The 24,738-nt window shown below is 45.4% G+C and overlaps 1 non-coding gene across 1 annotated transcript; it reads left to right on the top strand.

The window, feature by feature from the left end:
- The first annotated feature begins 10,868 nt into the window (after positions 1-10,868).
- Positions 10,869-10,940, top strand: Trnat-ugu (transfer RNA threonine (anticodon UGU)). The gene has a single exon. It is a non-coding gene; the product is annotated as a tRNA-Thr (tRNA).
- The last annotated feature ends 13,798 nt before the right edge of the window (positions 10,941-24,738 follow it).

Below are 24,738 nucleotides of genomic sequence, written 5' to 3'. Positions count from 1 at the left end.
AATGAGTACGCAATTAGTGTGTTGCTGGAAATACCGCAGTTACGTACCTATCATGGGTACCCACAAGTGCTTCATTGATACCTTAATGATTAGGACTGTACTTATATAGTTAGATCATTATTACATATAATTAATTAAGTTTCACAACAAAAAAATTGCTATCGGCTTTTCCGCATCAATGCGAACACTATCCACTAGGTTTTCTTCGCGTAACGCTATAGCGTTTGTTTAAGATCTTGGTGCGTGATAGCTGGTTCCCCCTGTATACATATCCTGTGCATCTACCTGTTCTTATTTTCTTGATTGAGAACACGGAGTTGCGTTCTGCGAATATTGGCGTTTTGCAACATCTTCCACGTATTATTCGTTGATGGATCACTATAAATTAACCAGTCTTTAAGGATTTGCACTCGCAGCTAGGCGAAGCATTGCACTCATCATTCTCGGACTCCCGTGAGCTTAGGAAGCTTACAGAAACATTGCTACTTGGGGACACTGACGCCTCAAATTATCTTGTCACGTAGCCGGGGACAATGAAGGCTCACATCAGTAAACAATGTTTACTGGAGCTAACGTATGCTCCACAATGAGCGTGAGTAATTCGCAAGCGTAGAAGAAGCAATGAACAATCTCACGTGCACAGACGATCGTCAGCAAAAAGGAGGCTGAGGCGTTTATCATGCGAGCAATAACCTCTCGGCGTTATTCTTTCTGACACCGTCGAGATAGATCGGGAACACTGGGGATCAAAGAAGAACATACTGGTTTTTTTTTTTTGGGGGGGGGGGTCTAGAGGAGAGGCGAGGCAGGGCGATACACCTTTCCTATAAAAAAAAGGTAGCCTGTGCGACTCACAAAAAGAACAAGCCAAAAACACGCTCTTCTACGAACACCGATAAGTCTGCGGGGCGTACCCAAACGATGGCAACATATCACAGAAGTTAACGAAACAGAAGACTTGCAAACTATAGCGCAAACTTGACGCAAAATGTAAGAAAGACAAACAATGCGCACAATGCGCATTGCTTGTCTTTTTTTCTTTGTGTGTCTAGGTAGTGCTATATTTCTTATGGCCTATTGCACCATGGGACCAACAGCACGCTTTATGGAAGTATTAATGCAGGAGCCAGAGTTTTGGAGAATATTGATATGAATATCGTAGGCTGTGATATGAACGAAAGAACCCTAATCACTAAGTAGAAGAAGAGGAAGCAGCGTAGGAAACGTTTATGTTCTTTATTTGCATAACAGTGCTGTCATGGCCTTTCACTGCCACTGTTTGCTCTAGTTTTCAGCAACCTTCTCTTCTCCACGGGCGACTGCGAACGCAGCTCCGTCGTCAAGGGCTCTGCCGGGGATTGCTGTTTGAAAGAAAACAAATTGGTTTACCAAAAACTCCCTAGAAAAGAATAGTTATAATTTCAAATCTTCTTGCACCAACTTTACATTCATGCCCCACAAACGTTTGACTTCCACAGTTTCACAAGTTTCCCACAACAGTGTAGTTCTTGCTGCATTGTTCTGGGGTTTTGTTCTTTGTAATGGATGATGTGTATTTCTAAGTTATTCTCGTCTGAACCGCGCCTAGCACAAGGGCTGGGCTAAGACATCAAAAGGTAAATGGGTGGGCACCATTTCTTTGGTAGGATAATCGAGCCGAATGCCCTTAACTCTTTTGATTCATTTGTATTTAGTTTTACACTTTCCCCCCGACGAAACAGCCCCATTTTCCCGTCTATACCTTTTAAATGCGCTAGCTTAAAAAGATATTTTTTTCCAAACGCAGGGTGTTTGAAAGTTGGTCAATTTTCACGATTTATATTTTTCTTTGCTTTCCTGTTTCGGGATTTTTATTTCCTTCTTTCTCAAATAGGGGTGTAATAAATACGTATTTTGATGTTGTGATCTCGTTTGTATAGATTTTACGTCTGTCTGCATTTTTTTGTCAAGATTTTCCACAATTTCTCCTATTTATGTTTTATCACAAATAAAAGTTTAACATTACTAAGTAGGGACTTTTGGGCAAGTGAGAGGCATCGCTTGGCTCGTCCCTTTTTATAGGTTTGGAGGGGATTTCGTTTTGGTTACGGGGACCTTTTTATTCTGGTGTCAGCTCTGTGACGGAGGGGTAAAGGTACTTTTTTTTTATTAGCCTTCTTTGCGTAATATATTTGGTATTGTTGCGTATTTGAGGTTGATGTAAATTTTCATGAACCAACTATTCTGATTTACGGTGTAACAACGAACAAATAATTGAGTGGCTTCAACTACGTCTTTTAGTCTAAAGGTAGCACTTTGCACAGATATGCTGTGCTGCACTCGGCAGAGTATTACTTGGTATAAAAGGAACAAGCGATGTCGTTATCATTGTGCAGTCAGCCTAAAACGCCGGCGCCTAACAGTTGCGCTCGCAGCGCGGTCGGTTCCTGTTTCCTTTGCGGGTGATGCGCAAGAAGCAGAATATTAAAAATGGCGTCACCACCACGCCAAAACGCAGGCATTATCCTTTGGCGCGGTGGAGCATTCTTCGTTGGTTACTGTAAGGTTTATAATGCTTTGAAATACCAGATTGCGGTGGTGTACTTTAGGACCCAGTCCTCACTTACGCCAGCCGACGCCAGGTGGTAGCGGAGGAGGTGCTCCACCTCCCCAAAATGGAGGCGGTGGCAATGGAGGGAAGGCTTGCAACCCGTCTCCTGGAATGAGTTGCCAAGCGCTGTAGCTGACTGGGCTTCGTACGTGCTTTTTAGCAATCTTTCTTAAACGGGTTGTTAATTTGTTATGATGTAACATTTATTCGCAGCCGTGTACAGCCATAGACGTATTCAACTCGAACATAAAAATGCGAACAAGAACACACCGACAGCGCTATTTCTATCTAGGCAAGGGAAATTGTCGCTTGGCTCAATTACAATAACAAAGCTTGGAAATGTTTGGTTGTAACAACACGCCCAAGGGCTGACATTTGATCTCCGCCATCCAGAATCGTTGATTTTGTACGTTCTTGTTCATATTCTCCTGTTCACAATTCATTTGTCCGTGACTGTACATGCATTAAGATTACTTGTAGGTTTCTCTACTGATGCATAATCCTCTCATCCGGGCGGGATATGTAAGAATAAGTAATAAAAAGAAATTTTATGTTCACATATATTTCTGCCTACCTGTGAAATCCCTTATGCTGATGAAACTAAAGGTACAAAAAAAAATCAACTGCTAGTAAAAAATAAAATAAAAAGAAATAAAACAAAATTTATTTGTGACCGCTGCGCTAGTTTTTAGCAAAACATACTGATATTAAGCCGGAAAGACATGTGTTATGTTTACAGTACCCACTGTGCAAAAAACGGTTTCATTTTTTCTGGTAAAACAATTTGTAACAGTAAACCACACGCACATTTCAAAGCCAGTGCAATATGTTGCATTTGTACTGCACAAATTTACAAATTAGAACAGGGGTTACACTTCTGTTAAATTTTTATTAGCTGCTAGAAGCGCTGTTAGCAGCGAGCAATATAGTTTTAGAGACATATCTTCTGAACACTGGGGGTTGTGCACATGGTATACTTTGATTACACTTTTTAAAGGAAGGTCGAAAACTCGGAAGTAATTTCCGGTACCAAATTTAGTGATTGTGGGGTTTAACCCGCCTACTCTACGCAGGCGATGAGGCGCGCCGAATTGGATGGCTCCGGAATTATTTGGACCACCTGAGGATCCTTAACCTTCTTTCGAAACCTTCAGAAAGCCTGACACTGAAAAAACGTGGCATTAACAAAGTCAACGCAGGTTAAGCGCTTTTCCGTGTTCCCTTGGTCCATGTCGCGTATTTTCAGTGCTGCGCATTCTGCAGGTTTCAAAATGCAATTTCACCAAATAGCAGAACTCGCCACTCTGCTGCAGCATAGATCGTTCACGTGCGCCAAAATCTCGAACACACGGGTGTTCACTTTTCGCCTTCATCAGAAAAGCGATCGCCGCGACCAGGATAGACCCCGCGTACTCGCACTTTGTAGCACAACGTCTTAGTCACTGAGCCAAGGCGGCTGGTTTCACTACCGACTAAACACCAAACGACAAATGATATAATCGTAACAAAGTTTAAAAGGTTTTACCCAGGATGAGTGCGAAAAGAAGCAAGGTAGGAAGACCAGAGAACCGAAGCATGGTGCGTGTTCTGCGAAAAACAATCAAAGAAACGAAATACATCATCTTTGCAGATACCAAACCGCTAACGGCGAGTGTGAAATTTTGTTTTAGAAACACTGTTTCAAGGCATCACCGAAATAATTGTCTGTACAACAGGTTTGTTTGTCCTGCTTAAAATACACAAAGGTTTACATTTTGTCACCGTTAGGATGGAACATCAAGGAAATAGGAAAACTAACGTTTCTCCTCTTCCAAAACGTTTTTCTTCATCTGAATATATGGTAGCATTGTGTTGCGAGTAAATATTCATACATGTTTGTTCTGCACTTACAAAGAACTCAATGTCCTGCAAATTCAAGTATTCGTAATTTGTAAGCTGCGAGCAGCCATTTACAATACTAAGCCTGATGCTTTTGAGGAAAAACTTCTCGAAAATATGATTTCAAAAAATGAAAGGTTCGCAAAGCTTGTTAACTTCAAATAACGTGGGCGTAACATTTTCACTTACCTCAGAAACTTCGTGTGAAAATCAGAATGACGAATTATTTGCTTGGCTGGTAGGGCCTTTTGGCTTCGGTATTTATATACGACTTGTGAACATCAAAAACGGTCATTCCAATCAGAAAAGGATGGTGGGCATAAACGCACAAATAGACACCAAAAAAGGAAGTATGAAATCTCCGCTATGAATTCAGGCTGTGGGCAATAAAGCACACTGCCATTACAACCTTTTTCCGGAAAGAGAGGGTTCGAGAACTGGTAATATATTGGAGTTGGCAGGACGTGTACAGGAGCGAACAATGAACTCCAGATTGTTGTCGCGGCCCTACCAACAGATAAAGTGCGCTGCCTAGAACTATGCGTCCGCTACAGAAGTAGTGGTACCTGATTAACAGGGTGAAACTTTTGATGAGACGATATCCATGTATCCCACACCAGCTGTCTTAGTGTACGCATTCATAACACACTGAGAGATTTAGGACCGGCACTGCTATGACAGTGATTACCTGATTGAACCTGAGATTTTTGAGAAGAAAATGAAATATAGGCAGAAACGTATTGTGGCAGGCCAAGCTTCGCACACTTTCACAAGACCTTATAGATATTTTCAAAAGCAGTGCCTCTGCACAGATATCAATAGCTCTGACAGAAAGTAGCATCAATTATTCAATTAGTGGAAAGTAATAATTAAAAATACACGTCCCTCCACATCGTGTATAGCTTGTGAATAAATTAATCCTGATAAGTTGTGCGTCTTTTTTCGCTGCCTATTTTTTCTAGTATATATGACTTATACAAACCTGCGTTGTGGCATAATTGACGCAGATGCATATCTCCCTCAGAAATTGTTTCTAGCATGAAAGTTATACGTCAGATAATTTCACGCACATGCAAACAATCTGCTTCCGTAAATATATATATATATATATATATATATATATATATATAACACAACAAATGTTGGAACAATGCAGCGACCGCAATTGTTGCCAAAGTTTCCGCAAAGAGATACCATTGCCTTCGTCAGGGCACAGCAAGTCAGGTTGCCCTGAAGAAGTCAAATCGCTGGAGAAACAGTGCAAACCATCGTGGTCGCTGCATTTTTCGAAGTGTTCTTTTGTTCTGTTACCTACCATCTTCCTAGTTTCATTGCTCTCTCTATCTCTGTCTCCCTTTCTCTCTCTCTCTCTCTATATATATATATATGTATATATTTATGTATATATATATATATATATATATATATATATATATATATACACACAAGAGGGTAGGCACACGTATGAAAACAATGACCGAACTAACGCTTCGTCCGGGGTCCGGTCTTCGTCACTCTGACGAAGACCGGACCCCGGTCGAAACGTTAGTTCGATTATCGTTTTCATACTTGTGTCTACCCTCTCGTGTATTTTTGAAACCGAATCCCGGAACTTATTCATCGCTATATATATGTATATATATATATATATATATATATATATATATATATATATATATATATGTGTGTAACACAGAAATAAAAGTTGGCATTCAAGAAAACCTCGGAAAACAAAGGGGAGGATGTGGTAGGTCATTGAAACAGATAACGAATTTGGAAAGAAAGTGGAGAAAAAATTCCCGCCAGGTGGAGTCCCAACCAACGACCTCCAGAATACCGGTCTGGTGCGATAACCTCTGCGCTACCGGCGGGGCGATTTTCTCCTCGACTTTCTGGGGTATTTATGTTTAGGTATTTTTGTTTCCTCTGATTGGGGGTGGTAGCCGACGGTTGAATGAGTCAAGGATATAAGGCGCGGGCGTAACCTTCCATTCCGGGTCGGCTTTGTGGCGCAGTCGGTAGAGCACCATGTACCATGCGTTCCGCCCGCAGAGTCGTGGTATCGGAACCTGGCGCCTGTAAGTATTATTTTTTTATATAGTGTAGGGGGAGCGATGCGGACTACGGACGTCAACGCGGGTGATATCGTGAGTTACTGAAATGCTCTGCATTTAAAATTGTTACCCACCAATGCAAAGTGGGCGGGAGTCCACACAATGTTTACCCGATGGCCTGGTGGAACCGTCGACGTGACCAGCAGTTGTAGTTCTTCGTACCCGAAGTTGCATTTTTCTGGTTTTAGTGTCAGTGCGGCAGCTCAGATAGCCTGAAAACACACGTCAATCTCTCCAAGTGCTCTTGAGAGGTCAAGGAAAACACCACGACGTTGTCTGGGCATACCAAACGCGTTTTCCCCTTTAATTCATACAGAACCGTGTCCATCATTCTTTGAAATGTGGCAGGCGCTGAGCCCAAACCAAAACGACTTTAAACTCATAATGTCCGTCGGGAGTAACAAATGCGGTCTTTTCACGGTCACGATCAATGACTGCAATTTGCCAGTATCCGCTCTTTAAGCCTATTAAAAAAAGTAGCGCACATGTCGTAATCGATCTATTGGGTCATCTATTCTCGGCAGAAGATATGCGTCTTTTTTGGTTACTCGGTTCTTTGGTTTTGGTTTAGTTTAGTTTGCGATAACAGACGCCGAATCTCACGCTGCCATCCTCCTTCTTGACCTCCTTCTTGACCACGGGTGACGGCCAGGGGCTTGTCGATGGCTCAATTACGTCGTCAAATGCATCTGGTCAACCGGCTGCCTTATCGCATCGCGTTCTTTTGCGGGCACTTGGTAGGGTTTCTGCAGAACCGGTGTTTCATTTGCAGCAGTTTTATGCGGTGTTTGACCAACTGGTTTTGGCGGACGACCGAAGTCGACGAAAAGCAGTCCCGTAAACCATTTAGGAGCTAAGAAAGCTGGCGTTGCTTTGTCGGCGGGAGCATACGGTTAACGTCTATTACGTGCTTATTTGACACCAAGGCTGCAGCTTGACTTTGCAGAACGAAGCAGTCCATTACGTTTTCGTGACTTTGAAGACGGCAACCAAAATTCCCTTGGCGACTCGTCGACGTTCATTTGAAAAACTTGTCACCAAGACCTCCGGTTCGCCGCACGCTAGCGTCACCAGACTCCCAGCGATGGAGATCCCGTAGTCAAGAAGAAGGGCACTCAAGACTTCGGCAGTACCTGGGCCGCATATTAGGTCATCACGCCTAACGGAAATAAGCATGCAGGCAATTGGTGGTAGGCTAACTTTGTCGCCGACAATTCCCAGGTGTGGGGGCGGCTCCTGGTAAGTTCTGGTGTGTTCTCTTTTGTAGAAAATCTCGCAAAGCCTTTGCAGACGTGGATTACCGCATCATGCTCACGCAAGAAGTCAATACATATAATAAGGTCTCTGCACCACTCTGGGAGGACGACGAACGTGCAGATGAAGTCCGAGTCGCCAATGTAGACCTCACGGTACATTTCTGGCAAAGCGTCATTAGGTGGCCTCCGGCGGTCCGAATCTGAGGTCCATCCCATGGAGTCTTGACCATTCTGATCCCGTCAGAGAGTTGCCGAATAAGTATCGAGTAGTCCGCCCCGGTGTCCACTAGGTCATTTCGTGTCCGACGAGTTCGGCTCGCGCATTTACGTCGATGTAGAAGTTTTTGGCAGCAGGTTCCCCAACTGACGGCGGTAGAGGGAGGCTTTCGGAGCTTCGACTACTGCCAATTTGGCCTCCCAAAGTTGCGTCATCTAGTTTGCCCGTGGTGCGCTGGGGTCCGCCGGGCAGGTGGTGCTCCAGGAGTACGGCGGCTGGGCGAACTTCGGAGAGCTGAAGAAGGCGAACGCCATCTACGGAGTGGTGCGGTAGCCAGAAAGTGCCACCGATCTTTCCCAGAATTGCGGCCAAATAGCGGGGCTAAGAATCTAGGCAGTGCAATTTCGCGGTAGGGGCACCGGCGATAAATGTGCCCTGGTTCGCCACAGTGATAGCCGAGTGGCTGGTTGTGGGGTTGATGGCGTAATGTTTTGCATTCTGCCCTGTCTGGATCGGCTTGCCTGAACTGACGGGCCATGTCCTCTGCGAACATACCCACACTATCGTTAGGTTTCTGAGTTTGTGCTTCAACCAGACGCTGTGCTTGTTCACAGTGGTGAGAGTTTGCAGATTTTCCTTCAACCTCCTGCGAAAGGCCTCCCAAATGCGCAGGCTCGCTTTCCAATTTTCGAACCAGGTTCTTGCACATTCCTCAAGCTGCGAAAAATACTTGTTGGATCTTTTGGGTGGCACTCCACTCTCTGAATGCCGCCACATGCTCGAACGGTTCAAGCCAGTCCTCAACGTCTTCGCAAGCCTCTCCATAAAAGTGGGTAGGTTCGCGGGGCTGCTGAAACGTCACCGTATTAGGCATTGCCTGCACCATTACCGCTGGCTGGGAGTCGTGCCTCTTTAGTGCCGGCTCCAAGAAAGGGCCCTGTTGTGGAGGAGGGACGAGTTTCCGGCGGGTACACCGATGAACCGGAGTGTGGATGGGCTAAGGTCTCTCGGGGCCAACGTCCGGCGCGTACGGGGCCCCGGGAGCACCCTCCACCGGTGTTGCTTCCTCTAAAATCGGGACACAGGGAAATTGTCTTCACAAAGACGCAGTGGCAAAGTATTTATTTGCGAGGTGCCTGACGTGCAAAACAGACAGAGAGCAACGGTAGGTGGGTAGCAATGTCGCGACCAAAAACCAAGAACACGAGCCGCTACCTAGCACCCGCTCCTTCGTCGTCCTCGTCACAATGCATGTACCCATGCGGGGGATTAGCGTGTCCATCCTACTTGATAATGCTGTTATCCCACAGATTGAACGTGACATTATATTACATACATTATACATATCATCACCAGCCTATCTACGCCCACTGCAGAGCAAAGGCCTCTACAATTATTCTCTATTTACCCCAAACCTGTGCTAACTGCGACCAATTTATCCCCGCAAACTGCTTGATCTCATCGAGCCATCTAACGTTGGGCAGCCCCCTGCAACGCGTGCCTTCTCTAGGGATCCACTCTGTTACCCTCTATGACCAAAGTTATCTTGCCTTCGCATTGCATGCCCTGCCGATGTTCATTTCTTCGCTTTAATTTCTACTAATACGTCCTTAACACGCGTTTGTTGTCTGACTTACTCTGCTCTCTTCATGTCCTTAATGTTACACCTATCATCTTCCATTTCATTGCGCACTGAGTCGTTCTCAATATAAGTTCAACCCTGTATTGAGCCTGAAAGTTTCTGCCCCGTAGGTGAGTACCGGTATGATAAAGCTGTCATACACTTCCTTCGTAAAAGAACATGGTACGCTGCAATTCATTAGCTGAGAATTCCTGCCGAGTGCACTCGATCCCATTCTTATCCTTCGAAATATCTCTGTCCAATGGTTGGGAGCCGGGGTCACAATTTGGCCTACGAATATATTCGTTGACTACTTTCACAGGCTCGCACCTATTCCAAGCCGCTATATATATATATATATATATATATATATATATATATATATATATATATATATATAGAAATATACGTCGGCAGTCTACAACGCCAAAGGAGGCATAGGGGTGTTGTTAAAACTTTTTTTCTTTTTCTTTCTTTTTTTCTTTTTTTTATTACGGGTAATGACGTTACACTGTTCCTAATATAGGAAAGACGGAAGGCAAGAAAGAAAGAAAGAAAAACACGCGCCGAGAGTGGGGACCGAGCCCACGCCTTTCGATTACATGTCGAATGCCCTACCAATTGGGCTATCTGGGCGACTGTGTTCTCCTTCACTTTCAGGGGTAAATATATTTACCAGAACTGTATCTGACACTTGCGGGTGGTAGCCAGTGCCACTCTGACTGCACGGGGCGAAGGGGGCCTTCTTTTTTTTCTTTCTTTCTTTCTTTCTTGCCTTCCGTCTTTCCTATATTAGGAATAATGTAACGTCATAACCCGTAATAAAAAAAAGAAAAAAAGAAAGAAAAAGAAAAAAAAGTTTAGCAACACCCCTATGCCTCCTTTGGCGTTGTAGACTGCCGACTTATCTTTCTATATTTCCTCAACGAGCCCCTCACTTCCTAATTATATTATTCTGCGAAAGCCTAGCGAGGGCCTCGGTTCTGGCAGCCTTGATGCCTAGGTAGCATAAGAGGGCTTCCCGCCAGTTAGCCGCTCATGACAGGTTGTAGGCGTTCGTGTCGCGCCCCGGGGGTGGAAAAGAAGGTCCCCTTCTCCCCGTGCAGTCAGAGTGGCGCTGGCTACCACCCTCAAGTGTCAGATACAGTTCTCGTAAATATAAATACCCCTGAAAGTGAAGGACAACACAGTCGCCCAGATAGCCCAATTGGTAGGGCATTCGACATGTAATCGAAAGGCGTGGGCTCGATCCCCACTCTGGGCTCGTGTTTTTCTTTCTTTATTTCTTGCGTTCCGTCTTTTCTATATTAGAAATAATGTAACGTCATTACCCGTAATAAAAAAGGAAAAGAAAAGAAAAAAAGAAAGAAAAAGAAAAAAAGTGTAAAAACACCTTTGGCGTTGTAGACAAACGACTTATCTTTCTATATTTTCTCAACGAGCCCCTGACTTCCTAATAATATATATATATATATATATATCGTCCGTCTTGATTATTTATGCAATGGCTGGAAGGAACGCCCTCGGCAGCTAAGAAATATGTGCGGTGCACCATGCCGCCAAATTATGTCATGAAGGATCAATTCGGCAACTTCTGCAGCTGTGTCGGAGCGAATAGGTGCAGTTTCAGACTATCTGGTACAGGGATCAGCCGCCGTCACTGTCAACCTGTGGACGGACTGTATGATTGGCAAATGTCCATGCTAGTCGATTCTGACAGCCTGGAAAGGGGAGAAGGGACAAAATGAGGGTTGAGGCAAAGTGGCTGGGGGAGCCGTCGAATGTTGGCGGCCCTGGCAGGATGCACACGAGGAGATATAGTTTGCGACAGCTATTGAGAACCCAGGCCGGAGGTAGTGGCGGCGGCCTCGGTCATAAGTCTTCGCAAATCCAAGGCGCCCAGCCATGGCATCATCTTTACAAGCTTCCAAAATAGATGTGGGAAGGGAATGGGGTACGAAAGAGGCCCATTTGTAGCCGGTAGTGTGGTGGTAGTGACGGTGAACCCTGCCAGGCAGGAGCTAAAAATTGTCGAGTTGACGGCGAGCACGACTGTTAGGAGGCGGTACGCGGCCGGTAAGTTGCTCAATGATAGGACCACAGTATGCGTCCGTTCTCTGCAACGAAAGAAGCTCTGGAGGGCATTCTATGGCAGGAGACGTAACGGATGCTAGTGGGAGTACGGCTTTAGGGACCGCCACAGCAGGTGACGTCATACAGTTCAGTGGGCATCGAGACACGGTGTTGGCATTGAGGTGTTTTCATCCGGACGTATCTGTGACGACGAAATCATACTGATGCACGCACAGAAACCTGTGGCCTGGGCGTTCAGACAAGTTCTTGAGGGAAGACAACCCGCACAGAGCCTGGTGGTCAGTCACGATGGTGAAGCTGCGGCCATGAAGGTATGGGCGGAATTTTTGAACAGCCCACACCACTGCGAGACACTCTTGCTTTGTGGTAGTGTAGTGTCGTTGAGCATTTGTCAGTGAACGACAGCCATATGCATCGACTCTTTCCTGATTCTGGTCGTCCCTCTGGAGAAGGACAGCTTTAAGGCCGTGACCGCTGGCGCCCATGTGAACTATTGTGGGCTCTTTTGGTTGGAGTGGCGCAGAACAGGTCGGGGCGAGAGAGCGGCCTTAAGGGCTTGAAATGCTGCTTCACATTCATTCGACCAGTCGTACGGCATGCTCGACATTAAAAGCTTGTGTAGGGGAGAAGCAATGGCCGCGAAGGTACGTACGAAGCGACGAACGTAAGAGGAGAAGGCGAGGAAGCGCCGTAGCGTAGTGGACGAGGGAAATCGGCAACAGCGGCGATATTGCCAAGATCAGGTTGTATCCCTTCTTTGCTGGCCACTAGACCCAGTACGCTAATAGTTTTACTCGCAAAGCAGCATTTCTTTGCATTAGGCTGAAGCCCAGCGCGGGCAAGGCAAGCTAATACTTCTTCCAGACGCTTGAGTCGCTCGAAGAAAGTGGACGAGATCATGACAATATTGGTAAGAAAGCAGAAGCCCCTTTTCCTTTTTAAGGCACGCCGAACTGTATCCATCATCCGTTCAAACGTGGCCGGGGCATTGCACAACCCGAAAGGCTTAACGTTGAACCTAAAGAGGCCGTCAGGCATGGCGAATGCCTTTTCTGTTTGTCCGACTCACGGAGTTGAATTTGTCAATAACCTGACCGTAGATCCTGGCTGAAAAAATACTCAGCGCCTTGAAGGCGGTCCAGAGCATCGTCAATGTGAGGCATCGGGTAGACATCATTCCAAGTAGTCTTATTTAGCACCCTGAAATCAGCATAGAAGTGCACTGACCCATCCTTCTTCTCCACAGAGACGGCCGGCGAATACCATGGGCTTGCCGAGGGACTATAATGTTGCACATGAGCATGTCGGCCACTTTGCCTTAAATATTTTAGATGCAACGCATCTCTTTAACTCGCCTTGTCCCTCCGGCGACTTCCGGCGTCCGTAGTCCGCATCCCTACCCCATTCTCCTCGCCGCGCCAGCTGCGCGGTAAAGCCGCTCTCACCACAGCGCCCTCCCCCATTCTCCTCGCCACGCCAGCTGCGCGCTAACGCCGCTCTCACCGCAGCGCTATCTGCGTGTTAGCGCTCGCTCCCGTCGCGGTGCCAGCTGTGCGTCAGCGCGCGTTAGTGCTCGGTTAAACATCGAACACATGCGCATGCGCTGATCTCTCTCATTCCCCTCATCGTTAACGCGCGGTACATATAAACGCGGTAACTGCGCCGCTTCGCTCAGTCGTTCCGCCGCTCCGACGACATCCGATGACCACCGATGATTTGAATGGAGACTAACAGGCCTGCTATCGCGATGGTCGGCGCAACCGTACGTAATATAATAGAAACAACAACAAATTGACACGCTAAATGGAAACAATGTAACGGAAACGCAACGGAAACCTCACGATGTTTCGCATCTACCCATGGTTCCCCTGGTGGGAAGATGGTGTAAATTTTTTCTATCTAATGGTGAGACACAGTATAGATGACGCCCAACGATGTTGGGGCCATCCGTTTCGATGTAGTGCTCTGCGAAATGTGGGGAAGAGAGGGGGAGCACGAGTAGAAGGAAGCTTGGTATTTAGAAAGCACGTCTCGAAGAGATTTTCTTTAAGAAGGAGTGAGATCGGGGCTGATGGCAGTACCAGGAAGAGGTGGGGGGGGGGGGCAGTAACCAAATTGGGTGGGCACTATGGAAGTATGAAAGACGGTAGAATGGGGGCAATTTCGTCATTACCAGATCCAATTGTGCAAACCTTAGAGAACGGAACTGGTTCTGGAGTCGTATTCTGAACAGTAATGAGCGCATTCCCTTGCGTAAATCGGACAAGACCGGCAGCGATTGGAACACACCGCGATAGTAAACGAGAAGAGGGCTCAACAAAGACATTTGTGATGATGTTAAGGTTTAGAAGACACAAGGACGAGTTGGAGGGATGCAGGAATGAGGGATCGCAACACGGGTTTCGGTAGAAGGGAGGACGTTTACATTTATCATGAGCGATCACAAAGACGGTACGGTCAATATTACAATAATGGGTAAATTTGTTCCAATGTAAGTAAACGGTTTTCATCTGTGTTTTCGGGAGCCATACCACAACATTTCCTCCAGTAACGGCTCCAGCAGAAATCGGTAAGATGTACTCGTGACGAGGAGGTATAAAATGTCCCGTGTAAGAGAAATGTCCCGTGTAGAAAAAAACTTCCTGTGCAAAACCAAGCACGCACATATTTCTCAGACTATATGTTTGGCGTGCCAGAAAAGTAGGAAGAACCAATGTGCATAGCTTTCTTTTTCTGAACATAAGTAGGTTCAAAGGGTTCGATAATATCATGGACCAATATTCGTAATAGCATTCAGTTTTTTTTCGAACATCGCTGTGATGCCATTCCCGGCCGCTGTTTCGGAAATAAGAGCCTGAGCGGTTTCCGGCAAGTGGATTGAGTCTATCATTCCTCTCACGGAGCAACTCGCTGCTCTGCCTTCCAAGTGACAGCTATTTATATTTATAATCAAAGTCAGAGTTATGTTATGGAAGCTTTTGCGATTCTTGAACCTCAGCACCTCCACTGCTCCACACAGCATTGCGGGTTCCTGGATCTTTTTTACTGATGAGTCGCTTGGAAGTTCTGCTTTTCTTGTTTTAGTGAGGAGACATTTCGATTGAGAAGGTAATTGATGAAAACTTGCTCACTTGCTCCGCAGCACTGATTTATGCCTTACGCTAGAACTATAGTACTAGTTGTAGCCGAAGCAGCGGGAGTGATGTTAGGCAGACGAATATCTACTTGATCTTACCTGATGAAAGGATTTTTATGGCAGGTCCCAAGTCCTCAACTCCACTCACTCACAAAACGCGCCGTCGGAAATACATTTCTCTAGGCACGTAGTCAGCATGATCTCAACTTTGTAGGCAATCATAGTGGCTGAAGCGCACACATAGACAAAACGTCCAACAGGTTGTTCCCAGCTGCACGCTAATCACAACGTGAAAAGCTACGGTGCGCGTTTGTACGACAAGTGCCTCTCTTAGTGACGAGTTTCGTTAGACTTGCCATTAGCACATCTTGTTGCTGCAGACAACCGTTCCCGCAAACCAAAACGTTGCACGATGTACCAGGAGCACCTGTACCCGCGCAAAATACTCGGAGTAAAGAGGTGTATTAGTGAGGTCATTTTAACCCTCGAAGCTGTGCTCAGGAACTGGCGCTGCACTAAAATTGGTAGCTCTGCTAGATACAGCATGACTTGCTATATAGAGTACTCCACTTCCAGCACCCCGAATTGATTCACCCTTGCGCTCTTAGTTCCTAAAGCTTGTGTGTTAGCCTCCGCGCTGTTGCTCTCCTCAGAGTCGCGCGACATAGCAGTTGATATCTTTTGAAGAGTTTCGCGTTCGCGCATTTGGAATCTGTTTATAGGTACCAGGTAATATGCCGTGGTTTTTTATATAAGCCGCAGCTGGTAATTTGGAATGTGCCTCAATTTTGGAGTGACTAGACCTCTATTATGCAGAATGGCAACGTGTGTAAATGCGTTTGCACTATATGCGCGGCACCGTAATTAAAGTCAAACTTCTTATACGGACATCTGGTTAGTTTTTCAAGGTTTTGGAATGATATACCTAATTTAGTTTTAAACCAACAATTTTCCCCTACGCTTATCATAATTTTAAGCTGAGGGCCCAAAGTTTTTTCTTACTCGTGTTATGTGTTTTCGACAGATATTTAATTTTTACACCTTATTTTATACCATTCGTAGTCTTACCTCCTTTTAAACAACCTCTGACGTCGTCTTTTTAATATTGCTACAACAAAGCACTCTACAAGAAATATTAAAGTTGTGTATGATTTTATTTCCCTATCTCACCGGTGTTATTTTATTTGAGATTAATTAATATATACCAAACCTTTCAGCCTCTCACTGAAATCGCCCGCAGAGCATCCAAAATGCATTGCAAGAAAGGCTTCTTTTTGTAGCAGTTATGATGATTCTGGGTGAAGTGAAGAAAAATAAAACGCTTTCATTCGGATAAATAAACGTGGGTACCTCGCGTTATAAACCCGACCGCGCCATTCAGGCAAGGGCGATGCAGTTTGGATTTCGTCAGGGGTGCACAGACATGCACAACTAGAAACAAAATTCACCCCTTCCGCTAAATATGACGAAGGCTGAACGCTCGAGGAAGCCATTGAATTCCTGTAGGGCTAATGCACTAGAGCAAAACCACAGTGCAGTAAAGCGTCTCGATAACGAACAGGAGTTGGCATAAAGAAGTCACAGTCTCACGCTGTACTATCGACGAATAAGATCTGTTGTCTTTATGCTGCCTTCGTATGGTGCTGGACTCTATCCCAGAAAGCTTCCCATTTTCTCTACGTGGTCGTTTTGACATAGATGTAGTTGATTTTTGCACGGCTTTTAAAATAGTAATTCAATGTCTCTATTTTTAGGGGCGAAGCTCCTTAAGCCGTCGGTCTGTCTATCCTCGGCGTATGTATGTAGCCACCTCTAGTTTAGTTCTTGGATTGTTTACTAGATGGCGTGGCTACCTCTAGTTTATTTCTTGGATTGTTTACTAGATGGCGGTACTTGTATATGATGAAAAGATGCGCTTCGATTGTTTACTAGATGGCGTGGCTACCTCTAGTTTAGTTCTTGAATTGTTTACTAGATGGCGGGGAGCGTTGTAATAACATTCGTTCGCTGTTGGCGCGCGCTCGGAGTCGCCCGATGGATAAGGCTGCAGATGTGCGAGCACGCGAGGCAGAAGCGCTCCTTGAAGCTGCGCGACGCCGCCGCCAAGATCCTGCCGTACGAGAGCGGGAGGCCGAAGCGTGTCGTCTGGCTGCGCGGCGACGCCGTCAAGATCCCAGCGTTCGAGAACGAGAGGCCCAAGCGTCACGGCAACGGCGCGAGGACCCTGCCGTACGCGAAGCGGCACGGCTGCGGCGCGAAGAGGATCTCCAAAACGTCAGAGAATGGGAAGCGGCGAGAAAGCGCGCGTATCGGCAGGCAGACCCCGATGCAGTGAGAGCTCGTGAGGCGTCTGCAAAACGCATCAGGCGAGCTCAGCCCCAAGGTGCCGACGCGCGGTTTAAGCGAGCCTTTCTAGACGTTACGTTCGGACACAGATGTCGTGGGCGAACTTTCACTGAAGAGTCACGGTTTTACCGATGATTTCCCCTCAGGAGCTTCGCCCACTCATCATCATTCACCCCGTGGATATGCTGTGAACGTTTTGAATTGGAAACAGAGATATATATTTCTGCACCGACGACAGAGGAGAACCAAGAACCCTGATACATTACTTTGGATCATGTGTAAAATATTGAGACTTCTATGACAGATTTGGGTATTCTTTCCGGATTCAAGAAATAACTTCGCCAATAAAATGCCAAAATATCCAATTGCAGCTGGTCGAGTTCTTCGACAAAAACTCTGTGACACTCAGACTCGATTGGTTAATTTTTGTCTTTCAGTTTACTGGCGTGTACATTACATCTCCTGACATCGTAGTGAACCAATGCCACCTATATTGCATTTGCTGACAGTGGGGATTCCTCCATTGAAACGAAGATTATGTGCCCTGGTGGGTAGACCATAACGAGCGAAAACACCTACTTCTACCTCTTCCAAGGCTTACGACGATCGGTCGCATCTCACTATTGTGGCCAGTCGGCACACACATCCCGCCATTCCCGCCATAAGTTGGGACTCAAGCTCCTGGCTTTTTGCAGCCATTTTTGTCTTACGTAAATGTAAACAGGCACTCTGTTATGTCCCCTTATGACGGTTAAGAGGGGTACAGGCGCACCAATTCATACAATGCGTTTAAAAGAATTCCCTGTTTCGACTTATTCTGGGCCGTAAAGTAGTCCTTTTTAGAAATTATAGAGCCTTAGTGCCAATCTAAGCTCAACACCACGGTACGGTCACATCGCCTGTCACAATAGTTTCACCAGACTGTCCTGTACACATAACGTATAAAAGCAGTACGAGGTCAGCTTGTCAGTAAAGTAACCAAAACCCACTCCTCTAGAACGGCGGTCTACTTTAGGAATAAGTATGCCCGCAATGCAAGCAACGATGCTTGCATCATAATAATGTGGTTTCTTTTGGCGTAGAGATGACGAACGTTCTCGCATTCCAAACAAAAAGAATGAACGTTTATTCCCCTTTATTTTCTGAGCCGTTCAATTCGGTAATACCCGAAACACCTTGCGTAATTACTACATGAATTTACGACTTATTGCAGACAGTTTGGACGTGATATGCGCATCAGGTTGCTAGCTTTTTGCAAATTAGGTGTTGCTTGCAGTCTTGGCCAACTTGTCGTGCAAATCTACATGCTAGAGAAATCTTATGAGAAAAAGAAGGCCGGAAGTTAAGCCACATAACAAGAAAGGTTGCTTTTCACAGTCAGCGCACAGGTACACTAATTTGTAGCACGTGTATAAGACGTGGCATTGTGTTAACGTCACGGTAGCTTCGGACATAGTTCGCGACAGAAACAGCGGTGGCGTAAGTGTTTTCCGTGTATGCTGATTTTTCTGGCTCAAGAACTAGACCTGACTACATGATGCGAAGATCAAGTAACGTAATACACAAGGCTGGTGCAACGCGATATGTGCGTTAGGTAACCAATAAATAATTTGGGTACTTTATTTTGTGTCTACTGTTTTTTCCACCTTTTTATGGTCATCCCATTGCCCGTGGTATCTTGTTAAAACATCAGATACTCCTACAGACATCTGGCGCAGGTAGAACAGCGACATAACAATGGAACCATCGCTCGTTTTAACTAGGCGTATGAGATAGGTTTCCGAACTTGCTAGAGGCAGAGATGACAATAAACAGAATGTCAGCTGCAATATTATCAACAAAACATTGCCGACAATATTCGTAACAAAAGAACCGCACCCAAAATTATTATGAATGAATGAAATTGATATTGACTTCTGTAAACCGGTAATATGTATCAGGTCACCGCTGTGGTCGCATAGTTTAATATTATTCGCTCGGTGCACCCTATGTCGAAGAACTCGACCAGCTGCAATTGGATATTTTGGCAGTTTATTGGCGAAGTTATTTCTTGAATCCGGAAAGAATACCAAAATCTGTCTTAGAAGTCTCAATATTTTACACATGATCCAAAGTAATGTACCAGGGTTCATGGTTCTCCTCTGTCGTCGGTGCAGAAATATATATCTCTGTTTCCAATTCTATTCTGCGGTTTCCGGGAAAGCGTTAGATACGTACAGTGAATTTAAAACTGACAAGCTCTTCCCATTTTGATTTTGATTTTCAAATTTTTATTATCCCAGTCCGGTCATTTCGTTCTTTTCTTTTCCCTGTGTTAGTAACCCAAGCTGTCGGGACTACATATAAAGTTCAGCAACCTTATGTGTGCTGAAACGTCGCCAAGGACGATGCCGAATTTACCAAGGAACACAAGTTTATTGGGGCCCACTTTTACTCCTCTAAGCCCTGAAGGAATACGCATGCGGCGAACGTGCAGTAAAAGAATGACGCACAAACGACTGTCCGCGAATGATTGGCGCGCCGTTTGCACAGCGAGAATTAACCTTTCCAGTCGTTATTTCAGGAACCATAGAATTAGATCCCCTCACTATCAAATACGAACATCCCAGTCCTGTGACAACTGGGCGACAGACTCTCCCTACCAAATAACATGGCATGTGCGGCGTTAAAATGACAGCAAAATTAACGCGCGCTTCGCTTCAAAAACATATAAGCCATTCGCAGCGGCCAGACGCTTGCAACACAAGACTACAGTAAAGGAAAGAGGAGTCTTGCTGACTCACTATGCCTTTAAGAAGTGCGTGCCACCCTCTAGAGCGTTGTACCAATTCCTAAACTCTGCCTTGTCCGGCGTAGAATTTCGCCGGATATTAGGGAAGGCTGTACTAGGTAGGTTCCACCAAACTAGGTGAGGCTCCCTGGCACCCAAAACAGCCTTCCCTGACCAGAAATTTATTGGGTAACCCTCGTTGATCCGTCTTGCTAAAAACACCCCCAATGATTTTACAATCACACCTTAGGCTTCGAGGGACTCGAGACGCGTGATGGAGATCTTCGGGTCTCCTGCAGACATCTTGCGGTGGACACAACCGGGCTTCAAATATACATACAGGTAAAGGAAAGAGGAGGCATGGTTCACACCAATATACAGCGCCAACGTTTCCAGTTTGCGTACAGGCGGGGATTTATTATTACGGACCACAAGAGCGCGTGACAAAAGCTACCGATGAGCACTGTGAAGGCCTCTTTCCTATTGTCGACACCGGCGTGGGGCGCATGTTCGTCCTTTTCTAATAGCAGGGACGCAGCTTTTTTCGCTTCCTGCAGCGGTGCTGCGAGGGTCACTGAAACTCCGCCGAGTTGCGTGTTTGTAGCATACCCTTCATCCCGATAGCACGCTTGCATCATTATGTGGTGACTGTGCCGGCGTTGGCTCAACAACTTCTCGCATCCTGATATATACTTGCATCGAATGTTTTGTTTGATATTTTTATGTTTTGTGCTTTGTAGTTTATGCACGATGAGACTAGCGGCTTGCAAACGGCATCACTGAATAAAGCGTGAATGAAGAGCAGTCATAAGGTGCCACGCTATCTTAATCGAAACGCCAGGGAGACGAATCGTGAACATTTATTTGTCTTATTTATTTTGTATGCTATTTAAACACTGAACATATCTTTCAGCTCGCCTTTTGCTGCCGCTAAAGAGGCGATCTGCACGTTTCCTAAAAAGTGATCTGGCTTTTTTCTGTTGCGGTCTAGTTCCTTAGTTATAATGATCCAAAGATATGCTCAGAAATTTTCTGTTCGCCCTGATAATCGCCCTTCGTAAAAATGGTACCTCGGGTTCGCATGGAAGAACGCTATTATAGAATCTGCCACTTTTCAGAAGGTATTGTTGAAAGGAAAATTTCCCGCACCCCAACAGGTCAAGGAATGCTGGTAGCCCAAAAGTTCATGCCTATCGGGATAAGAAAGAACGGCGTATAGATAACCGGCGTAGCGGAAGGACGATGTCCAAAACATTAGAGGAGGGCGAACTGATCGTTTCTTCCGTTGTTGAAAACCTGTTTCTTAGTCCGGACAATTTTCGGAAAGCCATAAGTTGCAAACATTCTCACGTTAAAGAGGAGCCACCGATCTTAAGCCGTTCTTCGATGTGAAACCGTGGAGCCATTTTAACAAATACCGACGTGCAGAGCGAACAGACTATTTATATCAGTACGTATTTCTATCATTTTTAAATAAAAAAAAGACAGCAAAAACGAGATTCTTTTATGATAATTGCAAATCGCCTATTTTATCAGCAGCGGGAAGCGTGCTGAGATATAAGTTATGTGGTCAAGTATTTTGCAAAATAAACAAGAGGAATAAGGGTTCTCGATTCGCCTCGCTAGCTTTTTGTTTTTGATAGCGTCGCACCCCATCACTGCGCTTCATACACGCTTCATTCGGCGACGAAATTCGCAAGCCACCAGTCTTATCGTGTGTAAACGAAAGAGCACAAAAACAGAGAAATACCAAACCAAACATGCCGGGTATTTATAAGGCCACTAGCAGCATTTGCGTTAATGCAGGGGCAATGGCCACATAAGGCCGGAAATATCCTACTTGGACAAATGAAATGCTATGAAATAGTTGCTCTGAGGTGCTTCCATGACCCCTCTAGCGCCGCTAGCCCCTACAAGAAGCTAGAAAATCTTCGTACCTGCGAGAAAGAATGGACGCTCGTGCGCTCCGCGTCGCTCTCAACAAGCGCCAAGCTTCTAGAGTGCGCATCGGCGTCTTTTCCCACGCGCACGCGTGACCAGAACTAATAAGTCAAAACCTGTATAATAACGCTAAGGAATGTTGTTTAATAGGCAAAAGGATTATACTAATTAGTATAACTGCAGCCTTCAATGTCTAGGTTCGAAAATATTTCAATTCTTTGTGATAGCTAACTCCGCTGCTGACCATGTAGGGTATTACCTTTTTCTTATCAGTATAGGAAAAACTTGGTGTGTTCCCAGTTACTTAAGGTCGTTACAAGAAAATGTTTTCGGTGCTGAAAATCTTAAATGTCGAGGCGGGGATATTTAGTACATTGGGAGACCTAAATGCTTGCCTTATGATTCAATCGCAGAGCACTGTTATGATGATATAGGTGTAAGCAATTATTATGGGACAAAATTTATGGTTAGTTTGATTGTTGAAATAGGTATCCTATAGCGTAGAATTTCCTTGAATGTAAATAAAGAGGGCTCTACAGTAATTGACCGATTTATAGTAGGGTTTAACGCGGCGGCGCAACGTAAGCGATGAGGCGCGCTGTAGTGGATGGCTGTGGATTAATTTTGACCACCTGTCAATTTTTAACGTGTGCCAAAATCTCCTACACATGGGCGTTTTTATTTTTGCCTCCATCAGAATAGCAGCCGCCGCGGCCGGTAGTCGAACCCCCTTCCTCGTTCACAGGACTGTACAGTAATTGTCGCTTGCAGCACTGGCTATTTATTTTTTCTAAACAATTCGCCGTTCCGTTTCATTTATCGTTTTTGTTTCAACAGAAGTTGTACCGTAGTTCTGGTCGCGGAATCCTTTTTCTACTTCTGATCGCTGTCATCCTAGGCAAATCGTTCTTCAGATTCCATTGGGGCTGTTGATATCTTTGGGGTTTTTGTCTTTTTTTATTTTAGTAAGTCTCATCTCTTTTCACGTGTAAATATTACCATAATAACATGGCCGGACTACAAATTGTGCCGAAGAATAATTGCTTTTAAATTGCAATTTTTCCAACTTAATCAATGTATTTTTGGAATTGTACAGTATGATAAAAGTGGGGCATTCAGTCAAACGTCGGAAGCCCCACAGAAAAAAATATATGATAAATTGAACAATATACTGCACGACATTATATAAATGTACAGTTGATGACAGTGTAGGCTTCAACGATATCGTAGAGTAAATGATATCGCAGGATTCCACGAGATTGCGAAACCAGTGATATCGGAGCCTTGAGATATTGTTGACTCGTACGATGTCGAAATATCTGAAAACGTTGCAGTTCATCATATCCTTTACGTTCGCGAAATCCGGCAGAGTAGGACATGGAATTCTATAAAAAGCCACAGCAGAGAATTATTTTGCTAGCCAAGGTGCGCCATCGGGTTCCATACTCGGTCCGTTGCTGTTCCTGCTATATGTTTATGATCTTCCAGATTGCTTGACTTCAAGACATTTTGTATTATACGCTGACGATACCACAATGACATCTTTAGCTAAATCAATTTCACTACTTACATCTAAGATCAACACCTAACTCTTATGTACCGTAAAGTGGTGCCGTCATTGCTCCTTGTGCATTATCGGTCGAAATACTAAATATATGATTCTTAAATATAGTCGCAGACAAACACCCTCAGTTCCGTCATTAAAAGTAGGCCCTAATCTCATCGCTATTCGCAACTACGTTTTGTTCCTTGGTGTGTTACTCGGCCAAACCTATTATTTAGCTCTCACATCAGTCATATCTTGAAAAAATTGCACATGGGATTCCAGCCCTATGAAAAGCTCCCCGTATTTTTCAATTGAAGCTGTCTTGTAACATTTTTTCCGTTCATTCATTTCATTCATAGGATTCCGCTAGGGGGCGAGGAAAGTAAAGCTGCGTTCAGATCGGCCCCCGATGAATTTGACTTTCTCGTTGGCCCAATTTTATCTCAGGCTCCGGTATTGTGATTTTGGAGTTCGCGGGTGTCGCGTGCACACCTCGACCCCGTAGTATGGATGTTTCACGTGAGCAGACTGTATAACGGGCAGCTGCTAGCCCCCCACGCTGTGGATTAGGCATTGGAGCCGGCTGGTAGCTGCACGTGAGCGGCGTGATGAGGTGGTCCCATGCTGGATGGCACGTGCCGCCCGCCCAAAGACACGTGCCCCATGCTGCACAGTGCGTTTGATACGGCTGTGGCCGCTAGCGCGCCCCTTCCACTCGCACTAACAGAGCTTTCTTCAGGTGCCTCTCTTCCACTGGCAGAAGGAGGCCTCCCTTTTGGCTTACGAAACAACTTGTCTTCTTCTCCCTCCCCCCTCGACAAGCCAATTCACAAAAGACTCCACGATGACTGCGGCTTAGACATCTCGGATTACGAGGACGGGTGGATTTTCTGAAACAAAAAACGCAAGACCCGCATCACGCAACAGGAACGCGTGAATCTGCCCCGTTACGAAGTGCTCCTCTCACTGCCGACGATGCGGGTGTGACCGATATACCGAACCTTACACTAGACAAGATTCATGAAGGCACTATCAACCTGCCCAGATATGTGGACGTGACCTTGCTGCGCAAAAACTTCAAGGCAAATTCTATGCTTATTACGGTGTACGACGAAGAGCAAGCCAACCGTCTCTGCTCTGTCACCCGTATAACAATGTCACAACGTCCGCAAAGAAAGCACGTTTCTGTGGGAATGACACTCCTCAGCGATAATTGCTCGACCAGTAGA

This window comes from Haemaphysalis longicornis, unplaced genomic scaffold (assembly GCF_048455015.1).
Source record: "Haemaphysalis longicornis isolate Haplotype H1 unplaced genomic scaffold, Haemaphysalis longicornis Haplotype H1 scaffold_7, whole genome shotgun sequence".
In the NCBI taxonomy this organism is placed as follows: Eukaryota; Metazoa; Arthropoda; class Arachnida; order Ixodida; family Ixodidae; genus Haemaphysalis; species Haemaphysalis longicornis.
Note: the sequence above shows the minus strand (reverse complement) of the source record. Positions and strands in the feature narration are given on the sequence as shown.